Source organism: Elephas maximus, chromosome 15, assembly GCF_024166365.1.
Source record: "Elephas maximus indicus isolate mEleMax1 chromosome 15, mEleMax1 primary haplotype, whole genome shotgun sequence".
Taxonomy (NCBI): domain Eukaryota; kingdom Metazoa; phylum Chordata; class Mammalia; order Proboscidea; family Elephantidae; genus Elephas; species Elephas maximus.
The window spans coordinates 31,421,748-31,446,222 of NC_064833.1; positions in this window are offsets into that span (position 1 = coordinate 31,421,748).

Genomic DNA, 24,475 nt, shown 5'->3' on the forward strand with positions numbered 1-24,475 from the left:
ATTATTTATTTTCAATACAGTAATCCTTTACTTCTATTGATCTTTCCATTCTGCTGCTGAATTCTTCTACCAAAATTTTATTTCAGCCAGCTCTAGAATTTCCTTTAAAAAAAGAATAAATTTCTCTTGACAGGCATTAACTATTATTTTGTTGATTGCCTTTCAATTATTTGAAAATATTTTATTTTAATACTTGGAACGTATTGCTGTTAGCTCCTTTGAAGTCATTATCTGTTTAATCCGACATCTAGCTCACTGTGAGTTAATTTCTACTGACGGAACTTTTCCTGAGTTTGGGTCAAATGTTGCTGTGTTATTGCCATGCCTAGTGATATTTGGTTGAAAACTGGACATTGTAGATATGTTATTGTAACCCTATATTCTGTCATATTCTCATGTGAATTATTGTGTTTAATTTCCAGTAGGCTAATCACTTGCATCAGGAGCCCTGGTGGTGTAGTGGTTTAGCACTTGGCTGCTAGTGATTAGTGCTCAGCTGCTAACCAAATAGTTGGCAGTTCGAACCCACCAGGTGCTCCACAGGAGAAAGATGTGACAGTCTGCTTCCATAAGGATTTACACATTAAGAAACTCTATGAGGCAGTTCTACTCTGTCCTATAAGGTTGCTGTGAGTCCAAATTGACTTGATGGCACCCAGCAACAACAACAACAATCACTTGCATGACTTTAAACCACAAATTGTGTTTCCCCTGTAGTAGGCAGCTGCTGCTATTACTTCTCTGACCATATGGCTTCCCACTGCTGCATTTTTTTAGCCTGATCCTGTATGTTACCCTTGTACTTGAAAAAATTATCAGCCAGAGGTCTTGGCAGAGATGATGGGGCTTACCTGTTCTCTGGTTTCCTTGCTCCAAGAGATTGTGCCTCTATTTTGTGCTGTTCTCCTTCCTTCAGGATCTGTACTCTGACTTGTCAGGGCCATTCAGCGGCACATTTCTGCTACCTGAGTTGTGAATCTTTGGGAATGCAGTTAGTTAAGAAAAAAACAAACTAACAGACTGGCTCCACAAACTTCTAACTTTCCAGAGCAGAATTCTCTTTGATCTCTGTCTGCTTTTTTTTTTTTTTTTTTTGCCAGGGACACTATGCATGCCTAATTATAGCTTTCAGTCAGAGATTTTGTACAAACTGTGCTCTGATTTCGTCCTCACTGTTTCTGGAGTTTTGCACAGCCAGGATTTGCCCATTATGTTCCAAGCTGCCTTCCAAACCCTGAATTCTGATCTGTGATATCTTTAGTTGTTAAGCCTGTGGCTGTTTCTACTATTGTTTTCATTTGCCTTGGAGATTGTGTGGTACCCTCAGGTCATTTAACCTCTAAATCTTAATAAATACCCATAGCAATTGCATTTATTTTTCACAATTAAACTATTCTCTGTTGTTTGCTGATTTTTGGACACTGTCCAATGTCTTTAACATTCTTTTCTCAGTTTTTTTATTTGTTATTTAAAGGGGGATCACATCATCACTTATCTCCTTTGGCATTACCAGAAGTTTTTCTTCCCACCATTTTTATACCTTAATTAAGATATATTGGCATAAAAACATCTACTTATTTGAAGTGCACAACTTAATGCACTGTGACATATGTATGTACACCTATAAAACTATCACCACAATCAATTTAATAAACATAAAGATCACTTCCGAATTTTCTTTGTGATCCTTTAATTCTCCTTTTTCACCCCTCCTGCCCTTCTATCTAAGGAGCCCTGGTGGCACAGTGGTTTAGCCCTTGGGTACTAATGGAAAGGCTGGCAGCTGGAATCCAACAGCTGCTACAAGGGAGAATGATGTGGCAGTTGGCTTTTGTAAAGATTACAGCCTTAGACATGCCATAGGGCAGCTTTTCTGTCCTGTAGGGTTGCTATGAGTGGCAATCGACACCACAGCAATGGGTTGGGCCAGTTGCCCTTTTTTCCAGACCTTCACTGTTCTGATTTCTGTCAGTCGAGATTAGTTTCCATTTTCTAGAATTTTATGTATCGAATCCACCAGCCACTCCTAGGAAATCCTATGGAGTGGTTCTACTCTGTCCTACAGAGTTGCTGTGAGTCAAACTAGAATAGACAGCAACGGTTTTAGCTTTTTGATTTTTGGTAATCATACATATCTAGCTTCTTGCACATAGCACACTTATTTTAAGATATATTCTTGTGGCTGCATGTATCAATAGTTCACTCCTTTTTCTCCCCTTTTTAAAATTTTTGGTTTTGTTTTTCTTTTTTCAGTTCACTTATTTTTATTGCTGAGTGCTTTGCTGTTTTATGGGTATAGCATAATTTATTTATCTATTCATCTGTTGATTGAGATCTGGTTTGTTTCCAGTTCTAGGTTATTATGAATAGATTTTCCACAAGCATTATATACAAGTATTTTAAGGACACATCCTTTCATTTCTTTTGGGAAAATACCTAGGGATGGAATGACTCAGTTATATAGGAGGTGTATGTTTAATATTTTAAGAACTACCAAACTCTTCCAAAGTGTTCGTGTCATTTTAAATTCTTACCAGCAGTGCATAAAAGTTCCAGTTACTTCACCTCTCTGCTAACAGTGTTTTTATTTATCTTAATAAACTGATGATGTGGTTGAACAGGAGTATATATACCTCAAAACTTATCAAAGTATGCACTTTAAAAAGTACTTTATAATGATATATAAAAATACAATTATCACATATATTTCTATGAACTATGATAGTTATTTTTTGAATATAAATAAGCATTTGCTAAATGTCTGCAAAGTGTTATATTTTTTATTCTCCAGCCAGTCTGTTAGTGTTTGTTATAGGCTATAACAGATTAAAGAATGTCACCCATATTTGGCACTTACTGAATTTGATAATTCTGAACTACGATAAAATGCTATATGCCCTGAAAACAAAAGACAGAGAATAATTTCAGAACTGATTAAGAATTGAATCCCAAACTCAAACCTCCCTCTGCTGAGCCGCACACTGTAGGTTAACAAATTGTTCACAGGTGTGGTGTGAGATGCTATTCCCTTTTTTTTTTTTTTAATCTGTGGCATCTCAACAGAACCCGGAGTTGTTGAAGCTCCAGAATAGTTTGCCTCCAGCCTCAAGCAGTCTTTTGTGCAACTCCTTGGTGAGTTGCCTGAACAACAGTTAACAGCCTATCTTGTAACTCCCACAGGCAACAAGAATGGTGAGCAACACCTGATGCTTCTTTGCTTGAAATGCTAAATGTAGCATTTAGCATCTCTTACACCCAGCTTTTTTTTACACCCAGCAGAAGAGCCTGACACTGCCCGTTTCGGACAAGGGGTCTGTTGCACTGCTGGAGTTGCCCATACTCAGTGCTATGGCTGCTAACCAAAGGGTCAGCAGTTTGAATCTGCCAGACGCTCCTTGGAAACTCCATGGGGCAGTTCTACTCTGTGCTATAGGGTCTCTATGAGTCGGAATAGACTCGACAACACTGGGTTTGGTTTGGTTTTTGGTAAGTGCTCAAGAAACATATTACACTACACAAAATGTTGAATTTGAAATGGTGACTGGGCTAGACATTTGGCAGCAGCTTTGAAATTCTGTCTCCACATGTAAGGATGATTCTTTCCATTTGCAACTGATGTGCTTTCTGTTGCATCCAAACTGCAGGGTGAGATTCTAACCAGTGCAAGTGTGTTCTGCAAGTCAGCTTCACCATTGTTTTAAATGTTCCATACAACAGGCCTTAAAGTAATCATAAGAAATAGCAATATTACAATTGTCAATGAAAGAAAAAAAAGGATTGTAGGATTCTTTAAATATAAATTATATCGTGCATATTAGAATGGTTGTAAAAACCTTTAACCAACTATTATGAAACAAAAATGTCTCATCAACGGTTATTCTCATGATATTCAGGAGACCATAAATAAAAAGTTCAGAAAAGCAATTATGCCTAACAATTCAAGCAAAATATCTAATACAAAATTTTGTTAATGGCATTAAATACATTTCTATAAGATTGAAAAGGTTTTATTTGAGCATTTTATGAAAATTCCATTTTAATATCTATTTTAATACTTTACATTTATCATAGCCATACAGTATGGAGAAAATTAAATTTATTTTCTCTCAAGTTCCACGTAGATGTCCTACATTCTCTACAATTTATTACAGTGTGCCACATCTACAGCATCATTTTCTATAAATATTGTTAAATTTGGAGAGTTCTTACCAAAAAATATAATACCAAATAATATCTAGTGATAATCAATGTTGTTCCAAGTCACCTATGTGAAGATGGTAGTATTCTGAGTGTTCCCTTTGACTAGTATTGCTCACTTAAAAACTTTGCTGCCCCTGACAAAGGATTCCATCTATTGCCAATAAACCAAAACAAAACCCATTGCCATTCGGTGGATTCTGACTCACAGTGACCCTATAGGATAGAGTAGAACTGTCCCATAGGGTTCCCAAGGAGCAGCTGGTGGATTTGAACTGCCAACCTTTTGATTAGCAGCAGATCTTACAAGATGAGCCATTGATAAAATAGTGTGCATGTGTTGGGTGTGATTTGAAATTTTGTGTTACTTTTTTTTTACTTCAGTCAGAAATTGTAATAAAACAAATCAGATTAATTTTTTAACTTTTTTTTTTTTTTTTCCAGAGCCATGATGACATAGAGCAAAGGACAGGTTACTAAAGTGATTATTAGGAAGAAATTTTTAGATGTTAATATTTTTCCTCCCTAAGAATATATGTGCAGTTTGCATATAAAGAAAGAGCACGGATATATAACTTGATAGAACGCCGTGTTCCTAATCTCTTAGTTTCATCTTCAGTCCCCCTTTCTATAAGGGTAATTCCATCCCTCCATTTGCTCAAACAGTGAGGCTTGCCATGATCTCTGACTTTTCTCCTTCTCTTACACTTAACATTCAATGTACCAGCAAATTTAATGGCTCCACATTCACAATACCATATATCCAAAACCCTACTGTGTGTTGCCTGCTCCACTGTTAACGTTCTCCTCCCGGACACCATTCTCTCTCGGATCACTGCAAGTATTTCCCAACAGACCTTCCTAGATCTTTCTCTGTTCCTTCCAGTATATTCTCAAAACAAAATCTAAGATGATAATCTGTAAATTGAAGTTATATCATGTGATTTCTTTGCTCAAAATCCCACAGTGCCTTTTAATTTCACTAAGAGTAAATAAAAGCAAATGTCAGTCCTAAGAATAGTCTTCAAGATCCAGGAGTGATGGGTCTCCTTCCTTTACCATATGACACCTTCATTAACACACCCTTTTGCTCACAATGCTTCAAATACTCTGGACTCCTTGAAGTTCCCTGAGAAGTCCAATCTAATGTGGGCATATTATTGGTGTTCCTTTTAACTGGAATAATTTTTCCAATATATTTACTTAGATTACAGCCTCATCTCCTTACCCAAATGTTGCTTTCTTACTGGAGCATATTTAATGCTGATCTTAGCCAGTTCTCAACACTTCAGTTATTATATTTCTGTAGGTCTGAATACCTAACATACTAATTTATAAAATTGTAACTTTTTTTTACAAATATATTTACTGCTTAAATAGGAGATAAGCACCATGTAGAAAAGAATCGTTATTTGAGTTTTTACTCATTGATGGCTGCTTAGCACCTAGGAAATTCTCTGGTCTAGAAAAGTTAGTACATAAATTTTTACTGAATAAATGAATAAACTCACACATGAATGATGCCTTTTAGAAGAAAATGTGTCTTTCCAGGTCATTTACTGATTTACCCAATGGTCTGCTAAATTAGTCTCCATCTAAGAATCAGAAGACAAATATGAACGGGGAGTTTCTGTAGCTGGTCTGTGGAAAGGTAAAGTGCAGTTTTGTTTGTTGCAGGAATTAAGTTTGTGCTGGAAAAACAAGATTTTATATAAAAATATTCGTATATTTGGTCTTATAAACAAATCCTTAACATGAGAAGAGTAGGGTTTAAAGGAGAACAGATGATACTGAGTTTTGATTTGGCACATGGTTTGGTAAACCTAAGGATCCTTAGCAGAAGGTCATGCAACTATAGTAAAAGAAAACAAAACAAAAGCAACAAACTAATAAACTCAATTTCTTTCTACTCAATTGAAGATAAATACCCTACTAAAAAATCATAGTCATTTTGAGGAAAGTTATTAAATAATACTACTTTCTTCTAAGGTAAAAATATTTAGAGAGAGGTACACAGTTGAAGTTGTCAAGAATTTCATTTTACTTGGATCCAAAATCAACACCAATGGAAGCAACAGTCAATAAATCAAAAGCCGCATTACATTGGGCAAATCTGCTGCAAAGGGCCTCTTTAAAGTGTTGAGAAGCAAAGATATCACCTTGAAGACTAAGATGCACCTGACCCAAGCCACGGTATTTTCAGCTGCATCATATGCATGTGAAAGCTGGACAATGAATAAGGAAGACTGAAGAAGAATTGACACCTTTGAACTGTGGTGTTGGAAAAGAATATCGAATATACTGTGGACTCCCAAAAGAACAAACAAATCTGTATTGGAAGAAGCACAGCCAGAATGCTCCTTAGAAGCAAGGATGGGTAGACTGCATCTTACATACTTCGGCCATGTTGTCAGGAAGGATCAATCCCCGGAGAAAGACATCATGCTTGGTAAAGTACAGGGTCAGAGGAAAAGAGGAAGACCCTCAATGAGATGGATTGACACAGTGGCTACAACATTGGGCTCATGCATAACAACAATTGTGAGCATCACACAGGACTGGGCAGTGTTTTATTCCATGGTACATAGGGTCACTATGAGTCAGAACCAACTCAATGGCACCTAACAACAAGACAGTGGTTAGCACTCGGCTGCTAACCAAAAATTCTACAGTTGGAACCCACCAATCACTCCACAGGAGAAAGATGTGGCTGACAGCCTGTTTCCCAAAAGATTTACAGCCTTGAAAGAACTATGAGATAATTCTACTCTGTCCTGTAAGGTCACTATGAGTTGGAATCAACTTGATGGCAGTGGGTTTTTTAGACTTGTAAAGCTGTACATTTTCTTTAAGAAGATAATTTTAGAAGGTGAGTTACTATGATGGGCACATGCATTTGATTGTACTGCTTCAGTACTTAACTTAATTTTCCCATTCAGCTGTGTTATTATTACTACACAGCTCAGAATTGCTAGTTCCCTCTGAAATTTGTACTGTAGAAATGAGCTCTTTAGAAACTGGAAATTTCTTCAACTGCTGTTTCTACAATTTTAGTCACTTCTTTGTTCTATTTATTCAGTTACAAATAGGTGAAGACTTTGGAAAATTTTATGTCTTTACATTCCTAGGAGGGAAAAAATAGCAACATCTCAGTTCATTATTCTCCTCAAACAGTGATGTAGTCACATCCGATTTGACCATAGGGAAAGTTACAACCCAAGGAAATAGGGCAGAGGTGATTGAGGCTTTTCCCCCCAATGGTAGTGAGTGAAAATTGATGAGATAAAACATTCTACATTTAATTGCTTAAGGTTTATACTTACCAGAGGTTAATATCTTTATTGACTATTCAGCAACATTTAGGTCTAGGGAAAAAAGATGAATAAGTGAAATTTATACAATTAGTAGGTAAGAGAACCAATATTAGAGTCTAGGTCTTCTGACTCCAGACCAAATGACGTTTATCCTCCAGATTGCATTTCCTACTGTGATTGGAGAACAAATGAACCTATGGTCCCACCATGCAATCATCCATTTCTTTTCTTTCCATATAAAAGTTATCCTGTTAATGTGTTCAACCACATGTCAGGCTCATTAAAAAATTAAAAAATCATCTTTAACAAATGTGTAACTGAAAGACAACTAATGAACTCTAAATATTTTAATAGATTTGAGAGATTTTTTTCTTGAGAAAAAAATCAATATTTTAAATTGTAGGCAAATTAATTGAGGTAGTAGGGTTGGAACTTCTGAAATCAAAGACCTTAAGTAGAAATCTAGAGAAAAGAAAAACTGACTAGGTATAGTTGCATTTACATGTTATTAAATTGCATATATTATGTGAATAACTGGAATTTTAGGAACGTAAAGAAAACTTTAAACTAGAGAGATTCCAGAGGCACTGGTGTGGGAAACTGCCATAAAAATCACCCATCCCAAGAAGTTGTCTCTTTCCAACAGAGCCAGAGTAGATCCAGTCAACACAAGTGGAAGCTCCTTCATTCCTGTAGTTCTGATACTCCCCTTCCCCACCGAGAGGCACACTGAGACCCTGACTTGGGGCAACCATTTTTCTGAAGACAACACCAATAAGAATTGACTAGTAAAAGCCACACCAGTAGAGATAAGTCAAGCAGACCAAAACCTGCAAAGGTTCTGAACATTAAATCATTGTTGTCACAGTGCACAACAGTAGGCCAGAACATGCACGCTAAACCTGAACAAAGTGATTGCCTACTTTATGACAAAGTATTTAAATAGGGCCAAGGGCCTCCTAACATATTAGACAAATGTCTAGAAAAAAATTGAAAATCATTCAACAAAGCAAGAACCAAGAAAATTACAACCTGGATAAGAATAGACAATTAACAGGTATAAATACTGAAATGAATCAGATGTTAGTTTATCTGACAGGAATATTAAAAAAAAAAAATAGAATATTTAAGCAGTCATCATAAAAATTCTTCAACACTGAAACTGATTTTCCTGAAAAAAAAAAAAAAATAGGATACCTCAGCAAAAAAGTAGAAATTATAATAAAAATTATAGAAGTGAAAAATATAATGATAGGTAAAGCAAAATTCTGGAGGGGCCCAATGGTGGAGTAGAGATGATAGAAGATGGAATTAGTGGACTTAAAGAAAAATTATTAGTATTCACCCAATCTGAACAAGAAAGAAAAGTAGGTTGAAAAAAATAAAAAGATAAAGCATTGCATATCATGGATGAATCTGAAGAGCACTAAGCTGAGTGAAATCACAAAAGGACAAATACCATATGAGACTATTAGTGTAAAAACTCATGAAAAGGTTTACACACAAAAAGAAATAATCTTTGATGGTTACAGGGAGGGGAGGGGTAGGGATGGAAAAACACTAAATAGACAATAGATAAGTGGTAACACTGGTGAAGGGTAAGACAGTACACAATACTGGGGAAGCCAGCACAACCTATACAAGGCAAGGTCATGGAAGCTCTGTAGACACACCCAAATTCCCTGAGGTAATGAATTGCTGGGCTGAGGGCTGTGGGGACCGTGGTCTTGGGGACCATCTAGCTCAATTGGCATAACATAGTTTATGAAGAAAACATTCTACATTCCACTTTGGTGAGCAGCATCTGGGGTCTTAAAAGCCTGTGAGTGGCCATCTAGGATACTCCACTGGTCTCACCCCTTTGGGAGCAAGAAAGAATGAAGAAAACTAAAGATACAAGGGAAAGATTAGTCTAAAGGACTCAAAAATATAGACCAGACTTGCTGACCTGACAGGAGAAACCTTGAGAGTATGGCCCCCGGGGACCCTTTCAGCTCAGTAATGTAGTCACTCCTGAGACTCACTCTTCAGCCAAAGATTGAACAGACCCATAAAACAAAAGGAGACTAAAGGGGCACACCAGTCCTGGGGCAAGGACTAGAAGGCAGGAGGGGACAGAAAAGCGGGTAATAGGGAACCCAAGGTTGAGAAGGGAGAGTATTGACATGTCGTGGGGTTGTTAACCAATGTCATAAAACAATATGTGTACTAACTGTTTAATGAGAAACTAGTTTGTTCCATCAACCTTCATCTAAAGTACAATAAAAATAAATAATGATAAAACAAATTAAAGAAAAAGAACAGAGACTCAGGGATCTGTGGGGAAATAACAAAAGACCGAGCATTTGTATAATCAGTGTTCAAGGATAGGAGAGAGAGAATGGGACTGAAAAAAAATTCACAGAAATAAAGCAGAAACCTTCCCAATTTGGGAAAGGATACAAACCTACGGATCCAAAAACCTGGATAAGGCTCAAATATTAAGAACCAAAAAAATTCCAAAACATATACTAATTATACAAATAACAAAGAAAAAAATACTGTGGCTATAGCCAAAGAAGAGATGTATTACCTATAGGGGAACACCAATTCTAATGACTGCGGCTGTCTCGTCTGCAACCGTAGATCGCAGAGGAAGGGTATAACATTTTTCAAGTTCTGAAAGAAAATAACTGTCAACTACAAACTCTATAACTGGCAAAACTATCCTTCAGAAATAAAAGAGAGATAAAGACCTTCTCATACAAAGGGAAATTTAATGGATTTGTCACTAGCAGACCCACCCTTAAAGACTGACTAAAGGAAGTTCTTGAAACAGGAAATGATAAAAGAACAAACCATGGAGCATCAGAAAGGAAAAAAAGAACACATAATAGAAATATGTGTACATGCAGAAAAGTATCCTTTTGCTCATGGTTTTTATAAACCATGTTTGATGACTGAAACAAAATTATACAAAATCTGATCTTCATGACAATGATATTTAAAAGTGAGGAGGACAGTACAGGAAGTGTATTTTCTATGGTTTACTCCAAAGGTAAAGTGTTAATACTAATACACTGTAATATGTTGCATGTTTATATGTGTAATACCTAATAGAGATCCATATTTATGCACATTCCAAGAATGGTGATCCAACTGAATGTGGAAATTATCAAACAATATCATTAATATCACACACAAGCAAAATTTTGCTGATGATCATTCAAAAGTGGCTGCAGCAGTATATCAATAGGGAACTGCCAGAAATTCAAGCTGGATTTAGAAAAAGATGTGGAACCAGGGATATCATTGCTGATGTCAGATGGATCCTGGCTAAAAGCAGAGAATACCAGAAGGATGTTTACCTGTGTTTTATTGACCATGCAAAGGCATTCAAATGTGTGGATATTAACGAAGTATAGATAATATTGCAAAGAATGGGGATTCCGGAACACTCAATTGTGCTCATGAGGAACCTGTACACAGATTAAGAGGCAATTGTGCAAACAGAGCAAAGGGGACACTCCGTGGCTTAAAGTCGGGAGAGGTGTGCATCAAGGTTCTATAGTGGTAATGTTGTTCACCTCACCTATTCAATCTGTATGCTGAGCAAATAATTGAAGAAAATGGACTGCATGAAGAACAGGGCATCAGCATTGGAGGAAGACTCATTAATAACAACCTGCATCATGCAGATGACACAACCTTGCTCGTTGCAAGGGAAGAAGACTTGAAGCACTTACTGATGAAATTCAAAGACCACGGCCTTCGGTATGAATTACACCTCAACATAAAGAAAACAAAAATCCTCACATCTGGAGCAATAAGCAATGTCATGATGAACGGAGAAAAGATTTAGATTGTCAAAGATTTTATTTTACTTGGATCCACAATCAACAACCATGGAAGTTGCAGTCATGAAATCAAAAGATGCATTGTATTGGGCAAATTGGCTGAAAGAGATCTCTTTAAAGTGTTAAAAAGCAAAGATGTCACTCTGAGGACTAAGGTGCGCCTGACCCAATCCATGATGTTTTCAATAGCTTCATAGGCATGTGAAAGCTGGATAATGAATAAAACCAAAGAACTGACACCTTTGAATTGTGGTGTTGGCAAAGAATATTAAATATACCATGGACTGCCAAAAGAATGACCAAATCTGTCTTGGAAGAAGTACAAACAGAATGCTTTTTGGAAGTAAGGATGGCAAGACTGAATCTTACATACTTTGGACATATTATCAGGAGGGACCAGTCCCTGTAGAAGGATATCATACTTGGTAAAGTACAGGGTCAGCGAAAAAGAGGAAAATCCTTAACGAGATGAATTGACACAGTGGCTGCAACAATGGACTCAACCATAAAACAATTGTGAGGATGGTGCAAGACCAGGCAGTGTTTAGTTCACCTGTGCATAGGGTCGCTATGAGTTGGAACTGACTTGACAGCACCTAACAACAATATAGATATTAGTTGCCAAAAGAGAAATTGATGTACTGGATCTTTCAGATTGGTGAGCATTGGTGATGTTCTTGTTGTAAGGTGCTGTCGAGTCGATTCCGACTCATAGCGACCCTATGCACAACAGAACGAAACACTGCCCAGTCCTGCACCATCCTTACAATCATTGTTATGCTTGAGCTTATTGTTGCAGCCACTGTGTCAATCCACCTTGTTGAGGGTCTTCCTCTTTTCTGCTGACCCTGTACTCTGCCAAGCATGATGTCCTTCTCCAGGGACTGAGCCCTCCTGACAACATGTCCAAAGTATGTAAGACACAGTCTGTCCACCCTTGCCTCCAAGGAGCATTCTGGCTGCACTTCTTCCAAGACAGATTTGTTCGTTCTTTTGGCAGTCCATGGTATATTCAATATTCTTTGCCTACACCACAATTCAAAGGCGTCAACTCTTCTTCGGTCTTCCTTATTCATTGTCCACCTCTCACATGCATATGATGTGATTGAAAATCCCATGGCTTGGGTCAGGCGCACCCTAGTCTTCAGGGTGACATCTTTGCTCTTTAACACTTTGAAGAGGTCCCTTACAGCAGATTTGCCCAATGCAATGCATCTTTTGATCTCTTGACTGCTGCTTCCATGGCTGTGGACTGTGGATCGTGGATCCAAGTAAAATGAAATCCTTCACAACTTCAATCTTTTCTCCATTAATCATGATGTTGCTTATTGGTCCAATTGTGAGGATTTTTGTTTTCTTTATGTTGAGGTGCAATCCATACTGAAGGCTGTGGCCTTGGATCTTCATTAGTAAGTGCTTCAAATCCTCTTCACTTTCAGCAAGCAAGGCTGTGTCATCTGCATAATGCAAGCTGTTAATGAGTCTTCCTCCAATCCCGATGCTGCATTCTTCTTCATATAGTCCAGCTTCTCATATTCTTTGTTCAGCATGCAGATTAAGTAGGTATGGTGAAAGAATACAACCCTGACGCACACCTTTCCTGACTTTAAACCAATCAGTATCCACTTGTTCTGTCCGAACAACTGCCTCTTGATCTATGTAAAGGTTCCTCATGAGCACAATTAAGTGTTCTGGAATTCCCATTCCTCGCAATGTTACCCATAGTTTGTTATGATCCACAGAGTCGAATGCCTTTGCATAGTCAATAAAACACAGGTAAACATCTGTCTGGTATTCTCTGCTTTCAGCCAGGATCCAACTGACATCAGAAATGATATCTCTGGTTCCACGTCCTCTTCTGAAACCGGCCTGAATTTCTGGCAGTTCCCTGTCGATATACTGCTGCAGCTGTTTTTGAATAATCTTCAGCAAAATTTTGCTTGCATGTGATATTAATGATATTGTTCTATAATTTCCACATTTGGTTGGATCACCTTTCTGGGGAATAGGCATAAATATGGATCTCTTCCATTCAGTTGGTCAGGAAGCTGTCTTCCATATTTCTTGGCATAGATGAGTGAGCACCTCCAGCGCTGCATCTGTTTGTTGAAACATCTCAATTGAGATTCTGTCAATTCCCGGAGCCTTATTTTTCACCAATATCCTTCAGAGCAGCTTGGACTTCTTCCTTCAGTACCATCAGTTCCTGATCATATGCCACCTCTTGAAATGGTTGAATATCGACTAATTCTTTTTGATATAATGACTCTGTGTATTCCTTCCATCTTCTTTTGATGCTTCCTCCATCGTTTAATATTTTCCCCATAGAATCCTTCACTATTGCAACTCGGGGCTTGAATTTTTTCTTCAGTTCTTTCAGTTTGAGAAATGCTGAGCGTGTTCTTCCCTTTTGGTTTTCCATCTCCAACTCTTTGCATATGTCATTATAATACTTTACTTTGTCTTCTCGAGAGGCCCATTGAAATCTTCTGATCAGTTCTTTTACTTCATCAACGTTTCCTTTTGCTTTAGCTGCTCCTCGATGCTCAAAAGCGAGTTTCAGTGTCTCCTCTGACATCCATCTTGGTCTTTTCTTTCTTTCCTGTCTTTTCAGTGACCTCTTGCTTTCTTCATGAATGATGTCCTTGATGTCATTCCACAATTCGTCTGGTCTTCGGTCACTAGTGTTCAATGCGTCAAACTTATTCTTCAGATGGTCTCTAAATTCAGGGGGGATATATTCAAGGTCATATTTTGGCTCTCATGGACTTGCTCTGATTTTCTTCAGTTTCAGCTTGAACTTGCATAGGAGCAATTGATGATCTGTTTCACAGGCAGCCCCTGGCCTTGTTCTGACTGATGATATTGAGCTTTTCTATCGACTCTTTCCACAGATGTAGCCAATTTGATTTCTGTGTGTACCATCTTGAGAGGTCCATGTGTATAAAATATATATATATATATAGTCGCTGTTTATTTTGGTGAAAGAAGGTATTTGCAAAGAAGAAGTTGTTGGTCTTGCAAAATTCTATCATTCGATCTCCGCGATTGTTTCTATCACCAAGCCCATATTTTCCAACTACGGATCCGTCTTTGTTTCCAACTTTTGCATTCCAATCGCCAGTAATTATCAATGCATCTTGATTGCATGTTCGATGAATTTCAGACTACAGCAGTTGATAAAAATCTTCTATTTCTTCATCTTTGGCCCTAGCGGTTGGTGCGTAAATTTGAATAATAGTCGTATTAACTGGTCTTCTTGTAGGCGTATGGATATTATCCTATCACTGACAGCATAGTACTTCAGGGTAGATCTTGAAACGTTCTTTTTGACAATGAATGCAACACCATTCCTCTTCGAGTTGTCATTCCCAGCATAGTAGACTATATGATTGTCTGATTCAAAATGGCCAATACCAGTCCATTTCAGCTCACTAATGCCTAGGATATCGATGTTTATGTGTTCCATTTCATTTTTGACAATTTCTAATTTTCCTAGATTCATACTTCATACATTCCCGGTTCTGATTATTAGTGGATGTTTGAAGCTGTTTCTTCTCATTTTGAGTTGTGCCACATCAGCAAATGAAGGTCCCGAAAGCTTTATGCCATCCATATCATTAAGGTCGACTCTACTTTGAGGAGGCAGCTCTTCCCCAGCCATCTTTTGAGTCCCTTCCAACCTTGGGTCTATCTTCTAGCACTGTATCAGACAATGTTCTGCTGGTATTCATAAGGCTTTCACCGGCTAATGCTTTTCAGAAGTAGACTGCCGGGTCCTTCTTCCTAGTCTGTCTTAGTCTGGAAGCTCAGCCGAAACCTGTCCTCCATGCGTGATCCTGCTGGTATCTGAATACCGGTGGCATAGCTTCCAGCATCACAGCAACACACAAGCCCCCACAGTACAACAAACTGACAGACACGTGGGGGGGCATTGGTGATATAACCATCTAAATACAAAATTCTGAATAAAACCAGTTTTCCTGAAAAAATAAGAAAAAATCCTTTTTAGACAGAAATGAAACTGTAACTTTTCACACTGAGAAAACAAAAAAACTATCTGAAAGAATTTACAAGGTTTAGAATTAAAGTAAAATATATGAAATCCATGTCAGCTCTATGCTTTAGCTTAATTCATATCTCTTTTTAGTGTTACTTCTTTATAGTTAGCTCCTAAGAATAAAATGTAAAACAAAACAAAACAAAATGATTGATAAGTTGACAGGTGAACTTTTGAACCATTGTCTTTCTTAAATTATGGTTAACAATATTGTACCTAGCATGTCATTGGCACATCATCAATGTTCATGGATATAGGATTTGTAATTCTAGAATAAAATGTATTTTTAAAATATGTGTGTATCAACCTACATTTGAACGTTTTCCCAGTTCTTTCATCATAACAATAAAATTATGGCATTACTGTCATGATCTAGGCAATAAATATTCAAAGAAAGCCCTAAGTATAGGGAAAAGCTTTTATTCAAACACACGTCTTCAACAATAGGAAGGGGAGTGTATCCAGTTACCAATAAGCAAACTGGTTTTTGTAGACACATTCCATCTATGTCAAGTTTCTCTAGTGTAAAAATTCTAACTAAAGATACACACACACCTAGTACCATTCTCTAATGCTTGGTGTCATTCCCTAAGAAATTCTATAGCACTTGGAGACAGATAAAAAATATCTCTGCCAAATGAAAGTAAGGGCTAGGCTAAATTCTCTTCCATCCATAAACTTGCATATACATTTGACTTTTTGTCAAAAAAATACGCCATCTTTGGGGTAGGCTCCTGAGACTTCCAGAACTCACTGGAAGTAACGTTTAAAATAAATTACCAATGAATTACGTTAACATTATGAATACTGTGTGTGGGGGTGTAGTGTTAGTAGTAGTAGCAGTAGTAGTAGTAGTAATAGCAGTGGTAAGTACTTACTAGAAGCTAAACAGAATTCAGATTAGAAAGAAACACAAAATGCCAAAAAGAATAGAAGTGAAAATAAGATTTTTTTTTTTTACAACAAATTAAAAAGAGTGTTCTGGATACAAACAAGAATTATTTATATCTCTACTGAGATCTCAAGTTAGATCTAAATACACTTATTTATGGATACGGAGCCCTGGTGGCCCAATGGTTAAGAGCTCAACAGCTAACCAGAAGGTTGACTATTCAAATCCACCACACACTCCTTGGAGACCCTATGGGGCAGTTTTACTCTGTCATATAGGATGGCTATGAGTGCGAATCCACTTAAAGGCAACATTTTTTTTTTTTTTTTTTGTATTTAAGGATATAGGTATGGTGGTTGTTGTTACTCTCCAGTCAGTTCTGACTTACGTTGATGCCATGTATGCAGGGTAGAATTGCTACTTAGGGTTTTCAAGGCTATGACCTTTCAGAAGCAGATTGCCAGCCCTGTCTTCTGAGATGTCTCTGGGCAGGTTTGAACTGCCAATCTTTCAGTTAGTAGTTGAGCACTTAACAGTTGGAGTCCTATGCTTCACTGTTTGCACCACCCAGTCTACCAATACTCCATTTTAAGAGAAAATATAAGAGGTTTGTCAACTATTGGGCTAACCCCCTTAATTAGCTTCCTTTAGACTGGCTGAGATAAGCTGAGGCCCACGGGACGTGCCCATCTAAAATACAAGGCGACACTTTCTTTTGTCTGAGTATGAGACCAATTAATTCAAAGCAACATATTATGTCTCCATGTTGTTGTTGTTCTTAGGTGTTGTTGAGTTGGTCCCAACTCAAAGTGACCCGATGTACTACAGAATGAAACACTACCTGGTCCTGCGCCATGCTCACAATCGTTATGCTTGAGCCCACTGTTAACAGCCACTGTGTCAATCCATCTCTTTGAGAGTCTTCCTCTTTTTCGCTGACCCTGTACTTTACCAAGCACGATGTTCTTCTCCAGGGGCTGATTCCTCCTGATAACATGTCCAAAGTAAGTAAGACATAGTCTTGCCATTCTTGCTTCTAAGGAGCATTCTGGTTGTACATCTTCCAGGACAGATTTGTTCTTTCTTTTGGCAGTCCATGGTATAGTCAATATTCTTTGCCAACACCACAATTCAAAGTCGTCAATTCTTCTTTGGTCTGCCTTATTCATTTCCCAGCTTTCCTATTCATATGATGCAATTGAAAATATCATGGCTTGGGTTAGGAGTACCTTAGTCTTCAAGGTAACATCTCTTCTTTTGAACCTTTGAAAAGGTCTTTTGCAGTAGATATGACCAGTGCGATGCATCTTTTGATTTCTTGACTGCTGCTCCCATGGGCATTGATTGTGGATCCAAGTAAAATGAAATCCTCGACAACTTCAATCTTTTCTCTGTTTGTCGTGATACTGCTTATTGGTCCAGTTGTGAGGATTTTTGTTTTCTTTATGTTGTGGTGTAATCCATACTGAAGGCTGTGGTCTTTGATCTTCATCAGTAAGTGCTTCAGGTCCTCTTCGGTTTCAGGAAGGAAGGTGGTGTCATCTGTATAATGCAGGCTGTTAATGAGTCTTTCTTCCTCCAATCCTGATGCCCCATTCTTCTTAATATACTCCAGCGTCTTGGATTATTTGCTCAACATACAGATTGAATAGGTATGGTGAAAGACTACAACCCTGATGCACACATTTCCTGACTTTAAATCACTCACTATCCCCTTGTTCTGTTGGAACAACTGCCTCTTGACCTATGTACAGTCTCCTCATGAGCACAATTAAGTGATTTCGTATTCCCATTCTTCAAGTTCTTAGTGGTAATCGAGAGTGAAAGGAAGTCTGTCCCAAATCATGGTGTTTTCAATTGCCTCCTATGCATGTGAAAGCTGGACAATAAATAAGGAAGGCTGAAGAACTGATGCCTTTGAATTACAGTGTTGGTGAAGAATATTGAATATTCCATGGACTGCCAAAAGAACAAACAAATCTGTCTTGGAAAAAGTATAGCCAGAAAGCTCCTTAGAAGCAAGGACAGGGAGACTGTGTCTCACATACTTTGAACGTGTTGTCAGGAGGGATATGTCACTGGAGAAGGACATCATACTCGGTGAAGTAGAGGGTCAGCGAAAAAGAGGAAAACCCTTGATGATATGGATTGACACAGTGGCTACAACAATGGGCTTGAGCATAACAATTGTGAGGATACCACAGGACCAAGCAAGCAGTGTTTCTTTTTGTTGTACATAGTGTTGCTGAGTTGGAGATAGATTTAATGGCACCTGACAACAACTAACAACATTGCCTAGTCCCAGCTACTCTGTTCCCTGAAAAATTGACTATATGCTCTACTCAATATGTGCCCTGCATTTGCTAATCCTCATGGACTTTTTACTTTGTCATAGTATGTGATTATAGGTCTGTGATTTATTTTGTTTTGTTTTGGTGGTGTTATCCCGTGCCCACGTAAAAACAAAAACAAAAATCTACTCACTTTTCAAGGCTCAGTTTTGGAGACACCTTTAACATTCATCCGCCCGTCACCCCTCTCTCTACCTCATTTTCATAATTTCTTTAACTTTTCTTAATCCTATGTTTGTACCTATTCTTCAAAATACATTTTACTTTGTATTCTAGTTTTTTGAGTCAATATTCCATGCTCTTACTACATTTTTATTTCCTCTAGGACAGGTACTATGTCTTGTCCATGTTTTGTTCTTTTTAACATTTTTCATTGGTTTGTCATTAAATAAAATGCTTTTGTATTATATTTCCGAATCATTCATATTTTTATCCCTCTTGGTTAAATGGTTTAAAATTTTCTTCACTGTATTTCAAGATTTTAGAAGCAAAAATGTCAGCCAAGTTAACAAAAAACAGGTCAAAGATAAAACACCTACTTCATATGGAAATATGACTACTGTCTTTGAACAGATGCCAATATGCTAGCACAGAGCATTGCATAATAGATAACAGTACAAGCCGGGATAAAGATGGCATACAAGTATCATAATGTGACTGTAGTTTTATAATTAAAAGCAAAATTTACATATCTATATATTTCAGTCTGATTTTAATACTTAGATAACCATCTGAAGAGAGATATCAAAAAGAAGTAGCATTTATTTAAAAGGGGGTAAGAAGCTACGATGGTGCAATGATAAAGCGCTCGGCGGCTCACCAAAAGTCAGTGGTTCGAGCTCATTAGCTATTCCATGTGAGAAAAGACGTGGCAATCTGCTCCCATAAAGGTTACAGCCTAGGAAATCCCATGGGGCAGTTGAACTCTGTCTCATAGGGTCACTCAGAGTTGGAATCTCCTTGATGGCATCTAACAACAATGAGAGAGAAGATCAAAACACATTTCTGATCAGAAATATCAGTGACATTATAATTTTGATCAGTTTTAACCAATCTGTGGTGATTATAGCTTATTTGTCAAAGTGGTGATATCAAATCACAGGCCATACCAATAGCTCTATTTTCAGAAAAAACATGTGGCAAGGAGGAGTGGAACAGTGTATCAACTATCATTTATAGTCTTATATAGTAGATAGAGGACTAACCTGAGACTCTAGAGACACCCTGAAGTAGTGATGAGTGATGATGATTACTATCTTTAAAATAATATAAAGTAACTTTGATTATATACATACTTAATTACTCTTTACATTGGTCTTTACTAATATCACGAATCATGTCTTTCAACGAAAGCTAATCTGGTTAGATCTGTTTACCAATTTTTTGTTGTTGTTGTTGTTATTTCCCCTTTTTATATACACTCTTTGTTTCCACTTGTCATTGCAACATCTGGAGGTAGCTGCATATTCCCTTTTCTGTTTGATAGATGCTCTGCGTTGTCAGACTGAATTGGCCAGACCTTCATACTCTTGCTTCGCGCGTATACCAGTTGTAGGCTGTTCAGGGAAGGATATGAAGTCACGCCTCATGGTTGAAAGCCAGTATTTGTTCGGAGGTTAATATGGGCAACACATCTTCTGTCATCCACATGATTTTACGAAGTTACTAGTTGAAAATTTGGGGGAAAAATCGGGGGCATTTCCCCTGTTTATATCATCCTTGAGTTACTATCAATCATGCAATGATTTATTGCTTCCTCAGAATCAGAGCTAGTAACCTGGGTCTAGTTCCAGGGTCATTATCCAGTACAAGTTGTGCCCTTCTTCTAGGTTCTTTTTAGTCTTTGGTCTACCTCTGGCCTCTGCAAGCCCAGAATATTGTCTAAATGATAGACAATATAATTAATTTTTTTTAATGTAAATGAACCTGATTTTTTGGCAACTTTGCTTCCAGAATGCTTTAACTTTACCAAGAGGAAATTGTGGAATCGAAAAAGAGTATTACTTATAATAGAAACTTCTCATCGGTTAAACTTCTTTGCAATAGTGATGGAATTATTTTGGGAAGTCCCTTTATGTCCTCTATTCTAAACTCACTATTTTTACTGTACTGAGGAAATAACTTTCTCTGGTAGATAGAACAAGTTAATTCAATTCCCACAAAGTGTCACATTAAGCCCCTGATCATGTATTATTTATGAAGAAGATTAGAACTTTCATACTTTTTTCTTCAAAAGTTTCATTGTATTTCAATCCCTAACTTGTTTAACGTATCTTTTTTCCTATCTTTGAAAAAGTTGTTAAAATCAAATGAAACAAAGGAGAGAACAGTTAAATAATTTATATTTTTGTACTATCATCAATCTTTAGAACATTCGTGACAAGTAAATCTATAACTATAGAAATTAAACCAAGCATGTATGAGATGTAAGGCACCTTTGAAAAGTTAATGAGGAAAGAGAATTATCTTGATCCAGATATTTATAGTAGACATTTCACCCATACGATTGAAAATCAACTGTTGTCTTTTTCCTAAATCATCAGGGAGTTATCTTAGGAAATCATTTCCGAATAACAGTTCACAAGCAAGATGAATTATATGTTAAAAGACATGTAAATACGATTTGTGACATTTCATTAATATTGAACCTTAGGACAAAGGCTGCTTACTGTGTCCACTGTAAATTTAATCTTTAGCTCATTCTTCCTGCAGAATTTGTATTTTAAAATCAATATGTTAAGCCAAAGTCATTTAGGGAATGTCTACATTTTTTAAATATTCACGTATTCAGTATTCCTGAAGCATATACAAAAAAGAACATTAATCACGAATAATGCGTAAAGCAGACTAGTAAATCCAATGATTTTCATCTGCAAAGGAAACTTGAAGTAGAGATTTATTTTGTTCAACTAAGCAAAAAAGCCAAACCAGTTACTACTGAGTAGGTTCTGACTCCTGACGACCTCTTGTGTGCAGACTAGACAATGGCTGGTACATAGTGGGGATTCAATAAATGTTTAATTGTGCATAAATAAGATAAAAGTAGCTTAGGCTTGGACTGTGGAAGAGGAGAAGAGAAAAGTAACAGGGCTTGAGAAAAATATAAAAGGTGGAATTAACAATACTTTGTAAATGATTAGATACGATAAGTAAAAGTTGATATTTATCACTATATTTGTGCCAAAACACCTCAAAACACATTTGATAGGCTGGCTTTCCTAGAATAAGTGTTTATTCCTGCACCAATCAACAGGATCCAAGAAAGTAAAGACCATGTGAGATAGAAGTCGTAGATACTCCTCCAAAGAGTGGGAAAGATTCCAACAGGAGGGGCTAAGAGTATGGCAGACACCAAGATTTTCCTGTCCAGGGCAAACAAATACTTGCATCAGTGAGGACCTGTGATCCACATGGTAAGCTGTTAAATGTGTTAAACTACAAAACCTTCTTCGTAGGATAAACTGCATCTTTGGCCATAGCTGGGCTCTTTGCTTTGGACTAGGCAATTAATGTGATTATGACCACCGCACACTGTACTTTGCTTAAGGACAATTAATTAAGATATAAAGTAATCTAATATGAATTGAGCTCCACTATATGTACATATTTTAAGAAGCCCAGTGAAGTATAAAAATGATACAGAGGTCTTAACTCAAAGAATGTTGTATACCTCTATTGAGGCACGCACGCAGTTGCCATTGAGTTGTTTTCGCCTAGTGGCAACCTGTGTGTGTCAGAGTAGAACTGTGCTTCATAGGATTTTCAATAACTGATTTTTCAGAAGTCGATTGCCAGGCCTTTCTTCTGAGGTGCCCCTGGGTGTTCTCAAACTTCCAACCTTTAGGATAGTAGTGGAGTACATAACTGTTTTTACCACCCAGTGATGCATTTTAAAATGAGACTTTAAAGTATGCATGCACATACTCATTTACATTTTAGAAAATGAACGATGTAGAAATTCAGAAAAAAAATGTGATATCTAGCTGTGAAAGTAATCATGAGGATGATTTTTAAAAGTTATCAGTTAAATGAACTAACACACATGAAGCATTTGAATAATGCCGGGCCACACACACTTTATCAGAGTTAGCCCTTATAATTATCACTGCTAGCAATGAACTGTGCTGAGCACTTCACATGGATTACCTCAGTGGGTTTCCCTTAAATGAAACTGTGAGGTAAGTGCCATTCTTATCATCATATTTAGACATGAATAAACTATGGTCTGGATAGTTAGTAAATAGTAGAAGCAACATGTGGCATCAACGAGCTTTGGCTCCAGGGACCCATACCCTTTAACACTCAGGAGAAATATTTCCTTTTGACAAAGTTGTTGAACTTTTCTTCTATCCATTTTTTGTCTCACACGTATGGCACAGTACATAATATCTTCTTGTGGCTCCCCATACACACCGGCCTATAATCTCCATTCTGTTAAAGCTGTCCTTTCCACCTTACATGACCTTTTCATCTACCTTCATTTGACTGGATTAATACCTACTCATTTTTAATGCTCAACTCATATATATTACCTCCTCCAGGAATACATTACTTACACCAATAACCATCATCAACAACATCAATGGTCATACTGCTCTTTTAAAATGCGTACTTACCTGTATCGTGGAAGAAGCAATAAAATATTGATTTATAAAAACTGGTTTATACCTGCCCCTTCTATTTGAGAGCAGAAACTATTATTTCTAAAAATAAATTTTTGAATGAACAATGGATGCATTAATGAACAAATGTATCCTAGCTAAGAGAGAAAATAGTTTCAAAAAGGATAGTGTTTTAGAAAAGGTTAACCCCTTTAAAAGAATTTGTGTGGTTGATAACTCACATTGTTCTTTGGGTTTGGGGAGACCAATGATATGCCGGGGGACACTGATCACCTTGCTGTAGGATTAAATACAAAGTGAGTAATTGAGGAATGCAAGAATACACTACTCTTTTGAAAAGGCTAGTTGTGAACCTAAGTCAATGGTTATACTCTTTCCATTCAACCATGATGGAAACAAAAGGATAGTCTATATTCAATAGTCTTCACCAAAAGAAGAAAAGGATACTATGGTAGATGAGGACATTGAAGGGAAACGTTGTTCAGTTTATCATCATGTCCAAAGATGACACAAATAGCAGAAAAAAACTAATTTTGATATTGAACTCATTGATTATAATTAAGATTATGTCAATTAGGTCCACTTTCTAGAGGATACACTGCTTATATAGAGGAGATGAGGAACTTAGATGGTTTTGTAATACCAAAGCAAGAGAGATTGGGTCAATAAAACAAAATTCAGTCTACTGCCAGTGTAGATAGCATCAGGAGAAAAAAAAAATGTTACTCTCTAGTATCAATGAATCCATTGTAGACATTTATATTAGAGTAAAACGTAGCTACATATTAGTTGCAGCTCTGGTGGCACAGTGGTTAAGAGCTCGGCTACTAACCAAAAGGTCAGCAGTTTGAGTCCATCAGCTACTTGTTGGAAACCCTATGGGTTAGTTCTACTCTGTCTTATAGAGTCAATATGAGTCAAAATCGACTTGATGGCAACGGGTTTGGTTTTGGATTTGGTATATTAATTAGACAAGGAAAGATCTTTGTTTATTTCAAGCTACCATTGGGTTTAAAAACTTCATCTTAGAAAATAATTGAGCATAGTTTGAAAATGATTGCCTTTTATAGTGTACTTATATAAATTCTATTCTTCTGTTTAGCTTTATTTTCACATTCTATTGCTTTAACATTCTACTTTAAAAATTTTTTTTTTTTTAACACTGCATATTTTGGGATGGTAAACAACATTCTGCTATCTTTC